Here is an 11,017-nt window from a genome sequence, read left to right on the forward strand (position 1 = left end):
ACAGAGTCCCCATCCCACACACGCTGGAAGGATGGGCTGGTCCAGAAACAGCAGGGAGCTGGATAACAGCTTGAAGCTCACCCCCTGGAGCCCCCTCCAGTCATCACCTTACAAACCGCGCTGTGGCAGACAGCCCTGGTGAGCAGCTCCCGTGCCGCAGGACGCCTCTCTGCCTACGTACTGCGTGACCTCACATTGCATCATGCCGGGCTTGATCTGGAGGCAAGGAGAGGCTCAGTCTGAGGAGCTGGAGTGCCTGTGTTGGGGTGGTTTGGATTCCCATCAAGGAAGGAGCGGCAAGAGCAGGGTCCCCCCAGCGCAGGCGGTGCCCCTCACCCACCGAGTGGGACCAGCGCGCTGGTAGTGACAGGTCCCACCAACAAGCTGGTGACAAAGCTGCCTGTACCATTGGTCCAAGGTCCATCCAGGAGATGGGGCTGCCTACCTCAGCCCGAAATCCATCCAGGAGAGCAGTCTGGATGCAGCACAGACCTACCTGCAGTACAACTCAGGAGGGGGCTCATGGCCCAGGCCTGGGCTTAAATGGAGACCCCAGCCTAGCAGGCAGCAAGTGAGTGGGTGGGTATCCAGATGAGGCCAGTTAGTGCCCCCAGGGCCCCAACACCCTCCCTGGCCCCACTGGGATCTTGGGCGGTTCTCTTGGGTCCTTCCTATTGCTGGGGCTTAGGAGAGGGGCCACGCAGCTCTGCGGGTGTAGGGTGGTTAGGCAGCAAAGTCCCTTTTCTCCAAAGCCCTGTTGGGGTGTGCCTGCTTCAGCGCATTAATTTGGCTCAGGGGTGCACTTCTGAAACCAATCTCCCGACTTTCCCCACTCTACTGCACTTTGGATTGTGTCCTGGAGCAGTTCTGGAGAGCTCAGGCTTGGGAGCGCGTCAGCTGGATTCCGTTCAGATGAAACCAAATCAAATGCACTCCAGGAATGCACCTCATGCTCCCCAGCCACTGATGGGCGTTCAGGCTACAGCATCAGCCCGGAGTTTGTCTGGAGTAAAAAAACCCAAACCCTTGTAAATGTATAGTACATACATTGGGTCCTTGGATGCACGGGTCTGCTCCCAACGCACTGTGCTGGTGCACAGCCATCGGAGCCCAAATCCTCCCAGATTTCCCTTTCCGAAACATTCCACTCTTGAGTCATTTGTGAACCAGAGCTTTCCTTTCAAAATCCCCCCCTGCCAGACAGTAGTGGGCCGGCGCTTGTGTGCCTCCGGTCCCCATCCACCCCGCTGCGTTTCAGTTTCCCAATTTACAAGGGGAAAAAAACCCCAAAACAAAAAAAAGAGGAGCGATGCGCCCGATGGGCTGCATTACTATCCCACCCCCATTAGGTGTGCCTTGAGTCGCAGGAATGAAATATTCCGGGGAAAAAGCCGAATACTTTCCTATGACTTCATGCAAGGCTCGCAACCCCCAGCAAAATAAATCCATTTACCGCTAGATGGCAATTGCCGCTCGCGGATCCCGGGCTGAGCACACCGGCAGCAACGGGACAGAGGGTTTTCCAGCAGCCTGGGCTGGTTTTATGAATGAAGGGGCTGCCCCCGGCTGCCATTCCACCCCCCCGGCTCCTCCCTGCAGCTTCCAGGTGCTTTGGGTTTGCTGGGGGCAAACGAACCGGAGCTTACTGGGCTGGCAGCAGGGTGGGCTCATCGCCGCTGAGATCCCGCGGGCTCCTTGGCCGGTGAGTAGCTGAGAGATGGTTTTAATTGTTCATAAGCTTGGCAGCCCAGGTTGGACTGGGCTGCCTTGTTTCTCTCCCCGGGAGAGCTGACTGGGGTAGGGTTCCCAGTGGGAGCAGCTCAGCCCGGGCGGCCGAACCAGGTCTGACCCGCTGTAAACTTGTCTGGGTTTACGGTCTGCTTCGTTGCGTTTTATAGCTGTGTGCGGAGCAGCTCACGAGTGACTCGTCTTTTCCCGGCTCCTACAGAGAGAGCGGAGCTTATTCTGCCGCTCAGTTTGCCATAGCATGCAATGAGAAGTTTGTGGTAATAATTTTTTATGGTTATATCTATTAATGCCTTAACTTGGATTCCGGGAGGTTTTATTGCTACGGTAAAGATCTCTGTCTCCAGAGCTGCTTTTCTGGGGCTCCTTGACTTCGATGCTCTGCTTTGCTGCTAAGGTTTAACAGCCCTAAATCCCATATTGGACCGATTGTCACTAAATGCCTAGCCCATGCTGGGGACTTTTCCACTGCTCAAAGACAGCTTTGTTGAATTTCCCCCACCCCCCAAATAAAAATCAATCATTTGCCTCCAAGCGGTTGTGACAGCCTTGGTCCGAGGAGAAAAAAGAGCCTCCGTGGGGGGAATTGTCCCCTGCTCGCGCTGCGTGAAATCTGTCGGGACAGGGAAATCGTGCTTCTTCGACTGCCTCTCTGCAATGCCTCAGCTCTCAGAAACCTCGGGACATACAATATAGCAGGCAGAAAAGAAACAGAGCCTGAGAAATGCCGGGTGCTCTCCAAAGGAGTTGTTTAACTAATGATCCTTCTGCCTGGAAGCATTGCAGAGCCTGGGGACGGGTGGCTGGGAGTCAGGAGCCTCACACGCCTCCAGCGACTTGGAGTTGTGATGCTCAGGGCGAGGGCGGGAGGGAGAAGACTCCATGTTTATTTATGTCTGGAAACAAATAACAAAGCACTTGACAAAATGAAATTAAGACAAAGAGGGTTATTTCTTCCTATTCTCAATATAAGACCACCTCTGGCATGAATTACAGCTCCTGGAAGTATGCGGCAGCCCTGTCCAGGGATGCACTGTCCACTGGAAATCATCAGGAGGCACCTCACGGGCAGGGGGTAGCTGGGCTTCGGTAAGCCTCAGGTTGCTGCCACGGCTATGTTTAGTTAGGCAATTTATTGCTCATAAGGAATCAGTGCATAAATCTGGCCGCTGAGCACTGGCATGAAACTTCTGCTAAGCTGGAAACCAGCGGTTTTTGATGTAGCCTCGTGCCCAAGGGAAGAGGGGAAAGCGCTGCTCTAGGAGATTTGGTCGCAGAATTGCAGCTATCCTGCACACATGCCGGCCACGCGACCCGCGCGCAAGCCGCGGGGAGCTTTCTCTTTGCCAAGTGGAGCGTGTCCCAGCTTTCCTCCGGCTGGGCCTCGCACAGCCTTCAAATGGAGGGGGGGTCTGGCAGCCCCGATGGGTCACTGACTTGACATGATGGGTTGCTGTAACGTATAGATTTCTCCTGCAGAGTTAACGGTATTGAAAACGACAGAGACACAGACACCCTTGTGATTTATGAGCTGGGGATGGGGAAGTCAATCTGAAAGCCAGGGTAGAGATATCAGCTCTATAAGAAATATGGGAAGAATTCATCCCTAATCTAATCTCACCGAATTCCACAAGGATGCAAGACAGGGATCGTTTGCTCTGGTTCCTTAGGTTGAGATTTAAACAGGAAACCCCCAAGGATGCAAGTTGTTCTCCCAAATACCAATGTGCTTGTGCGTGGAGGCCACGGAGGGGGTGCCACACTCTGAGCCGTCTCGGCTGGCTAGGTAAGAGGCGATGCCAGGCCATGGGGCTGCCAAGCAGCACTGAGCTCAAGCAGAGGGAGCGGGAGCCAAGCCCGGGGTCCTCGGCAGGACTCGCTGCTAACGATGCTCTTTGCCAAACCAAGCCCTTGAGCCAGCAGGACTGGCAGATGTTCTCGCCGGTGAGGGTTTCTGGCTGCCTCGCTCTCTGCTGTGCTCCTGTGACACCCTCTCGGGGGCTGTTTACAGCAAGGATGAAGATTTATTGTAAACCTTGGCTCCTGGACTCTCGGAGCTGCCTCTTCCTCCAAGTTTGGTCTATCCCCACTCCAGCTGGGATTACAGCAAGAGGCGGCTTCGAGAGCATGGGGTAATTGGGTCTTTACAGGCACTCGCTCACGCAGTTACGAACCTGGTGTTGAAAGCAAAGACCTAGACATCAGTCAGCTGAGTAACCCCCTGGCCCTGGGGGCAGCTGGCGGTGGCTTTTGGATGGGGAATGGGAGCCATTCCCAGCCTCACCTGCCCTCTCTGAGGAGCATTCCTCTGGGAGGAGGTCTGCTCGGGAGATCCCGCTCCACCTTGCTCCGGGTGGCCAGGAGCTGCTGCAAAGGACAGGCTGCAGTGGGAAAGAGGGCAAAACCAGCGTTACCTGTTCTGCACTGGGTCTCCAGCTTTGGTCCTCCCTGGCCCCTGCGAGCCACCCATCGCCTCCCCACCTACTTCTCACTTCTGCCCTGCTCACAGGAGCCAGCTGTACCTTATCCAACTCTTTTTGCCTGGGGAAACTGAAGCATAGAGTGGCAAAATGACCAGCGTAAGGTTGCAGAGCTGGGCTCACAGCGTGGGGGACCAAGTGATTCTGCCTACCTGAAGACTAGATTATCCCAAATCACAGCCATAATAATCCAGCATCTACTTGTGGCTAGATGCCAAGGAATGACAGTGATTTTGTGGTACCTGGGAGAGAGCACTCCATATTCCCGGCAGATATAAGCCTTTATTATTCCCTGATGTGGGCACTGTAGGGTATTTGGGCTCTGCCATCTCCACGCTCAGCGACCCCACATACCCCCCAATCCACCCCCAGCTCCGCTGTGCCTGCAGGCATGCCACGCACACGCTCCGGGCCAGCACAACCCGGCTCCGCCAGCGGGATGGCATGGCATGGAGCACAATTGTCACCAACGTCAGCCCCAGTTGACTTGGGAGCCTGCCCAGGATATGGTTTCCCTAAAACAATGCCGTTCACAAGCACACGACCGTGTGGGGTTATTGTTCTTGTCTCGCGCGCTGGCGAGCTGCCATTTATTGTGCGCAGGAACTACTCTGCTTCTCCCACTGTCGAGTTCAGGTTTATTTCCCCGTTTTCCAGGAGGAAAACTGATGTCAGCTAATTTGGCCTGAGCACTTTGTAGTGTGGAGGAAAAAAAAAAAGCAAAAAAAAAAGCTTTCAGTTTCAATCTGTCCATTGTCCACTGAGAGAAGAGCTGGTCTTCCCACGGTGTGTGTTCCCACCAGGCAGGTGGTGACAGCTCTGCCACCATGTGTTGGAGGTTGACGCTATCTTGTGCACGGGCGGTGGTAGAGTCAGGCTTAATGTTGAGCTGGTTTGTGCTGCAGGAGGACGAACTGCTGTTTGGAGGAAGATGGGACACTTGGGGTCAATCCCTGCCCTGCTACGGTTCCCGTTTGGCCATGGGCAGGGCACTTAGTCCATCTGTGCCTCAGCTCCACACTGGAATAACGACAGCCACGGTGGCCTTCCGTGGCTGGAAGCTGTGCAGATGAGTACGCGGAGGACTGAGAGGCCTTCATGTGAAATTGGGGTTGGACAGGAGGGCTGTGTCCTGGGGATGGTGCACGGTGGTGGTTGCTTCTGGGCTGCGCTGGCCCGCTGGGGATGCTGGCACAGGGAGCCGTGCCGTGAGGAGGTGCCTCCACTTGTGACCATGCGCCGGGCTGGGTTATCTCTGTTTTGGCTTGCTGGTTAAATGCTTGCAAGGAGCAGAGCTGTCTGCCTCAGAGCGTGCCGCTGCCAGCGGTTGCCCTGGTTCCCCTCGCACAAAAGCTACGGCAGCCGCCCAGCGACTGACCTGCCCCAACCCCTGACAGATGTGCCTTCATCTTCAGCTCAGCCTGGAGCTGACCTGGCGTCTCCTGGGGAAGAACGAACGAGCAGCCAGCTGGGGCGAACGGCCCCGCATCCATCTGCGGCGTCTCTGCCGGTCGCTGATCCTAAGAAATACCCTGCGCAGAAGTTGCAGCCTTGCTCCAGACAGCTCCCTTTTTTGCCACAGCAGAGCTGCTGGGCTGGGGACGGCGAGGTCGCTCAGCCCCTCGGGAGCTCGTGGCCGGGCGAAGCTGTGTCCCCTTTCTCCCCGAGCAGCGTGCCGGAGCAAAGGGCGGCCGGCTGAGGAGGCTGCGGGAGCGTGGTGCTCTGCAGGGGTCCGAGGCTCGCAAGCCAGAGAGCTTACCCGGCGATCCAGGCTGTAATTACCGAGGAGCCCAGCCAAGAGACTCTGAGAAGAAGCAGATAACAGTACAGGCACCCTCCATCCTCATTAAAATACTTTCTCCGGCAAAGCCCCCCACGCCTGTCCAGCCTGTTCCAATTAGCGCAGCGGGCCGGGGAGAGCAGAGAGCAGGGCTCCTGTTGATGAAAAGAAAACACTCCAGAGCTTTCAAGTATCGGGGGAGGCGGGCAGCCCCGGCTGGCACAGCGAGAGGCCCCGGGAGCGTGACCGGCAGCCGTGTCGCTGGCTGGCAATGGTGAAGCGGATGGGCCGGGTCACTGAGCAGCGGAGCAGGTGCTTCACAGCCAGCTCCCACCCGGAATGGCCCTGGGATCAGAACTGGGGAAATGCAGCAAAGCCAACAGCTCTCCCAGAGGGGCTGAGCATCCCTGCCCAGTAGGTCTGGAGGTGGGAAGCAACAATCCCGCTGTGAATGAAGTAAAACGCGTGTTACAAATTGTGCGGGTTTGCTGAAAAAATGCCTTGGCACCTTAAAGTAGCGAGATGCTCTGGCTTGGGGGTGCTGGAAAAGACTGCAGCCTGCCTGTCCAGGCAGCAGGGATGCTTCTGCGCTCCCCAGGGCTGGTTCTCTCATGAGACCCACCCGGGGACAGAGCTGTCTCCAGCCCTTGGCTCTTTGCTGGGATACTTCAGAGAGGCTCCCTAGGGTGTTGGTACGTGCCTGCCAGGACCCTGACCAAGCCCACTACTTCTTTTCCAGCAGCCCATGACACTAGGTGATGGCTGAGCCTGCCCAGGTTTGAGCTGGTGACCCAGAGCTGGCAAGTTCTGTATGAAAACCCTGGGTGTCACCCAGCCCCTCTCCCCAGCAGAGGCTTTTCAGCCAGCCTGGGGCAAGAAGCATTAGCAAACCCGTCCCTGGCTAGAGTCCATGCTGACTCCTGGCCTTGGAGCCCCTGCCAGGTTTTAGCACGTGCGTGATTCACGCAGACCCAGCCTGCAAAGTCTGAAGCCCAGAAAACAGGTCCTGAGCGAGGCAGAGCTCCCCGAGCCTGCCGAGGGCTGTTTTGAATGTCAGGCCATGTGGCGGACAGGTGACAAGGGTGGGTTTCAGCCGGCGGGCGGCATCGTGGTATAAATGGCTCTGAGGAATGCGGACGCTGCCTCTGGGGACTCCTGAGGCTTTGGGGAGCTGGCCTGGCAGCGGAGCGGGCAGCACAGAGCCTCTTCGCTACCTTATTTGGGTACTTTTTATCTAACACAACATCAGAGAGTGGCAAGCCCCTTCCCAAACGTGAAAGAATTTTAAGCTTCTCAATTGCATTAGGAGGCAGGTTGGGAGTTTAATATGCCAAGTCAATCCAGGGTTTAATACACCAAGTTAATCTGGAGTTTAATATGCCAAGTCAACCCTGACTGGGCTGAGATGAGCTGCACGGCTGCTGCCCAGCATGAGACGGGATTGCTCCATGCATGACCCACCTCCCTGACCCTCTGCTTTGTCTGGGGAGGACCCCAGCCTTTTTCCTCCGAATTTGCCTCTGCGCTGCTGCCAGCTACCCTGCTCCAGGAGCCCTGGCCTGGGCAGCATCCCGCGGGTGCTTGCCTGAGCTGGGGCTTGGCAGCAGGACCTTAGCGCTGCCCTGTGCTGGGGACGCAGGCACGAAAGCTGTGAATGGAGGTGGGGAAATGCGGTACTGGTATGGCAAGGAGAGCGCCAGAGGGTGTGCAGAGTCCCAAGAAGTCCCTGCCTGCCCAGGTTTTCCCCACGGTGTATTTGCCCAGACTCAACAGTTTGGTGGCACTGGAAGCTGCCTGTATTCTGGCAGCATTTTAGGTGAGAAGAGACTTGCAAGGTGCAGTTGCGCTGCGTCTCCATCCGGCTTTCTCTGCACATTGGACTCGCTACCTCCCTGGTGCTGGATGCCCTTGGGGTGAATTAAAGGCAGGAATGGTGGAGGTTACTCAACTGGCACTACTTGGCTCAAGCAGCACGTTCAGGAACACCAAAAAGCCCCGTGGGACCTGCTGCCTAAGAGCATGGGCCAATCCAGCCCATCACCGTGCCTGTCACGGTGCAGTGAGACAAGCCCGGCTGCTGGGCCACCTTCCCAGCCCAACGCCTGAGATCCAAACCAGAGCAGGCTTCACCTCTCTCCCTTGGTAGGAAGGGAAAGGTAGGGGCTGAGGCAGCGGCCCCCCGAGAAAGGGATTAGCAGGAGGATAAGTGAAGCCAGCTCCTTATCCTTTCATAAACAGTTATTAATAACCTGGCCAGCCTTGGGCTTGGTAATTCCCCATTTGCTTTTAGAGCATGTGGTCCCAACTGGAGCGTGCCTTAAGCTACTGAAACTTCAGGGAGATGAACACTGTTAGAGAAGGTGCCCTATTTGCCTTTCCAAACCTAAAGGTTTACCCAACCCCCAGAGATAAGGAGCTGAGCTTGGCTCCCACCTACCACGGCCCCAGGCAGAGAGAAAACTCCTGTCTGCACAGAAGAGCAGAGACAGGGGGGCTCTGCTGGGGTCCGGGACAGCAATGACGGGTGGGTTCACAGCCCAGGATGGACACTGCTTTGTCCGTGTGACAGGAGAGGAGAAAAACCAGCTGCAGAGGCTACGAAACGTCCATGTTTGTGCAGTGGCACAGCTGGCATGTGCTTAATGTGACATGCCAGGTCTCAGGGACCAGGAATGTTTGCACATCAGCACACGTAAGAAGTAAAAAAGGGGGGAAAGCGCTCATGCTCTGAAGTGTCACCACAGGCAGCGAAGTCCCCTGATACCACCCAGACCACAGAGCTGTCCCTGCTCCATCGCCGTTATCGCCTGGTACCCGTTAGCGAGGAGCCCCCCTGCCTGGCAGGGGTGACGTGCCGATGGCACGGAGCGAGCGCAGCCCGGCCGAAGGGCCACGGTGTGCCAGCAGCAGCTGGGACTCATTCTTCCATGCTCGCGGTGCTTGGCACCCTTCGGCAGTGGTGGTTGGCAAGGAAGGGTGATCCGGGGCTAATTGTGATTGTGGGCTTTAATCTCGGGAGGCAGGAGCGTAGGAGATGTCCCAGCTGGAAGGGAGCCCGCTGGCCAGCCTTGAAGAGAAATGCGGGCGAAGCCTGAGCAACCTCAGCCTTGCTCTGCTATTGACCAATTCCTCCTTTCAAACCCTCTGAAATCTGCTCCTCCTTGATCTTTGGAGCTCTGCATGGACACGTGTGACCTGCGTTACTGAGGGGTTCATTGAAACCTTGCCATTGCACGGGGCACACCGGGACACCCCGGTGCCGCTTGAGCTCTGGCGCTGGCTTTCGTGGTCCCAACTTGCGTCATGCTGCAGGAGCATCCCGTGCCTCCGTCCCCGTCCCACGAGCAGCTCACCACTGCAGGCATTCCCGGCGCTGGTCCTGCCCTGGCCAGGCAGCACTGGAGGAAGGCAGGGAGGGAGCTGAGGGCCCACCCCAGCGGCTTTGTCCTCCTGGTTGGAGAAGGACGACAGCTGTCTCTCCCTGCAGCTGCCGGGGCATCCATCATCCTGCGCGGGATGCAGAGGAACAACCAAAGCCCTGGGGCAAGCAGGGAGGGTTTTTGTGCCTGCGTGGGCAGGAAGGGCGACAGGCAGCGCTTTAGGAAGAGGGACAGCCACAGGCCGGGGTGCACACCCAGGCACGCGCCCAACCCCTCCAGCCGTGCACGCTCCCTGCACAAGTGGCCCCGCGTTTGCACGGCACAGACCGCGCGGCGTGCACCCGACTAACCTGCGGATGCCCGTGTGGGGACGGGCACCCGGGTTGAGCCGTGGGAGACGAGGAGACTCCCTGACGGCAGGGCACGGCAGTCCTGTCTGCTGGACCTCCTTGCCTGGCTTTGCCCCCGCCAGTTTCTTTGCTGGGGTGAGACTCCTTTCTCCCAGCTCCCAGACTGGCAGAGGGGTACCTGCCGTCCCAGGCAGAGAGGGGACCACCCGCACCCAGGGCTTCTGCGGGGCAGGGGGGAGGCAGGACAGTCTCAAGAGCGTGGGGCTCGGCTCTGGGAGCCAGGGCTTGGGACCCTTGGGCAACGCCAGCCCCATGGAGGGGGGGTCTCAGCTCCCCAAGGCTATTCCCTCTCACGGTGAGGTCTAGCACAGCGTTTCTGTCCCCCGGTGGGGAGGGTCACTGCGGCTGAATGCTGACACCAGAGTGCAGCCCCTCTCCTCCCCCCCTTGCTCCTTTCCCTTGAGGTCCCCCAGCTGCTGGGGGCCACCATTTCACCTCCTGCCCACGGCCCCGCCAGCCCCGCAGTGTAACTGAAGAAGGCACTAGGCTGCAAATGGTGTGTGGGGATTAGCCGGGACACAATCGGGGCCTGTGGAAGCGGCGGAGCACATGGCGGGCTGCGCCGGGCAGGGAGGCAGCACGCGGGGCTGCTCTTAGTGCCGCAGGATCTCCGGAGAACTCGAGTTCCGCGTGCTCTTCCCTCTCAGGAGACAATCTGTGGCCTGATAAATCCACTGCCGGGGCCCTTCCCCCCTCTGAAATTTGGGCTGGTTTACACTATTTGCGGCATCGCAGCAAATAGGCATTGTCGGGAGGAAATTGGTGCTTTCACGGATAAACAATTCCCTCCCATACCCGCATGTCTCAAACAGGAGGGATTTGTCTTTTCCCTGTGCTGCTCAGTCTCTGGCAAGACCTTTCAGGGGACTTTGTCTCCAAAGGAAAAATTCAGCGCCGTGCCGTGAAACGTGCCGTGAAACGGTGACTCTAGATGACAGCCCGGAGCCTTAATCCTGCAGGTCACCCATGGAAGGGGAGGGAGAGGAGGGCATAGGGTGACTGCTGGGACCAGGGCAACCGGTGGACTGCTGGGCACAAAGTCAGCCCAGCGTCGTGCTGTCACCACCAGTGCCGCCTACACCAAGGCACTCCTGATGACTGCCAGCTCCCCCGAAACAGGGCTGCAAGCACCCACATCCTCCCCCTCCGGCCCCATGGTGCCCAGAGTATGAAATCTTACCCCCCCCCCCCCCCACACACCCCCCCCCCACACCACCCCCC

The sequence above is a fragment of the Haliaeetus leucocephalus genome, unplaced genomic scaffold (genome assembly GCF_000737465.1).
Source record: "Haliaeetus leucocephalus isolate CR32 unplaced genomic scaffold, Haliaeetus_leucocephalus-4.0 Scaffold148, whole genome shotgun sequence".
NCBI lineage: Eukaryota > Metazoa > Chordata > Aves > Accipitriformes > Accipitridae > Haliaeetus > Haliaeetus leucocephalus.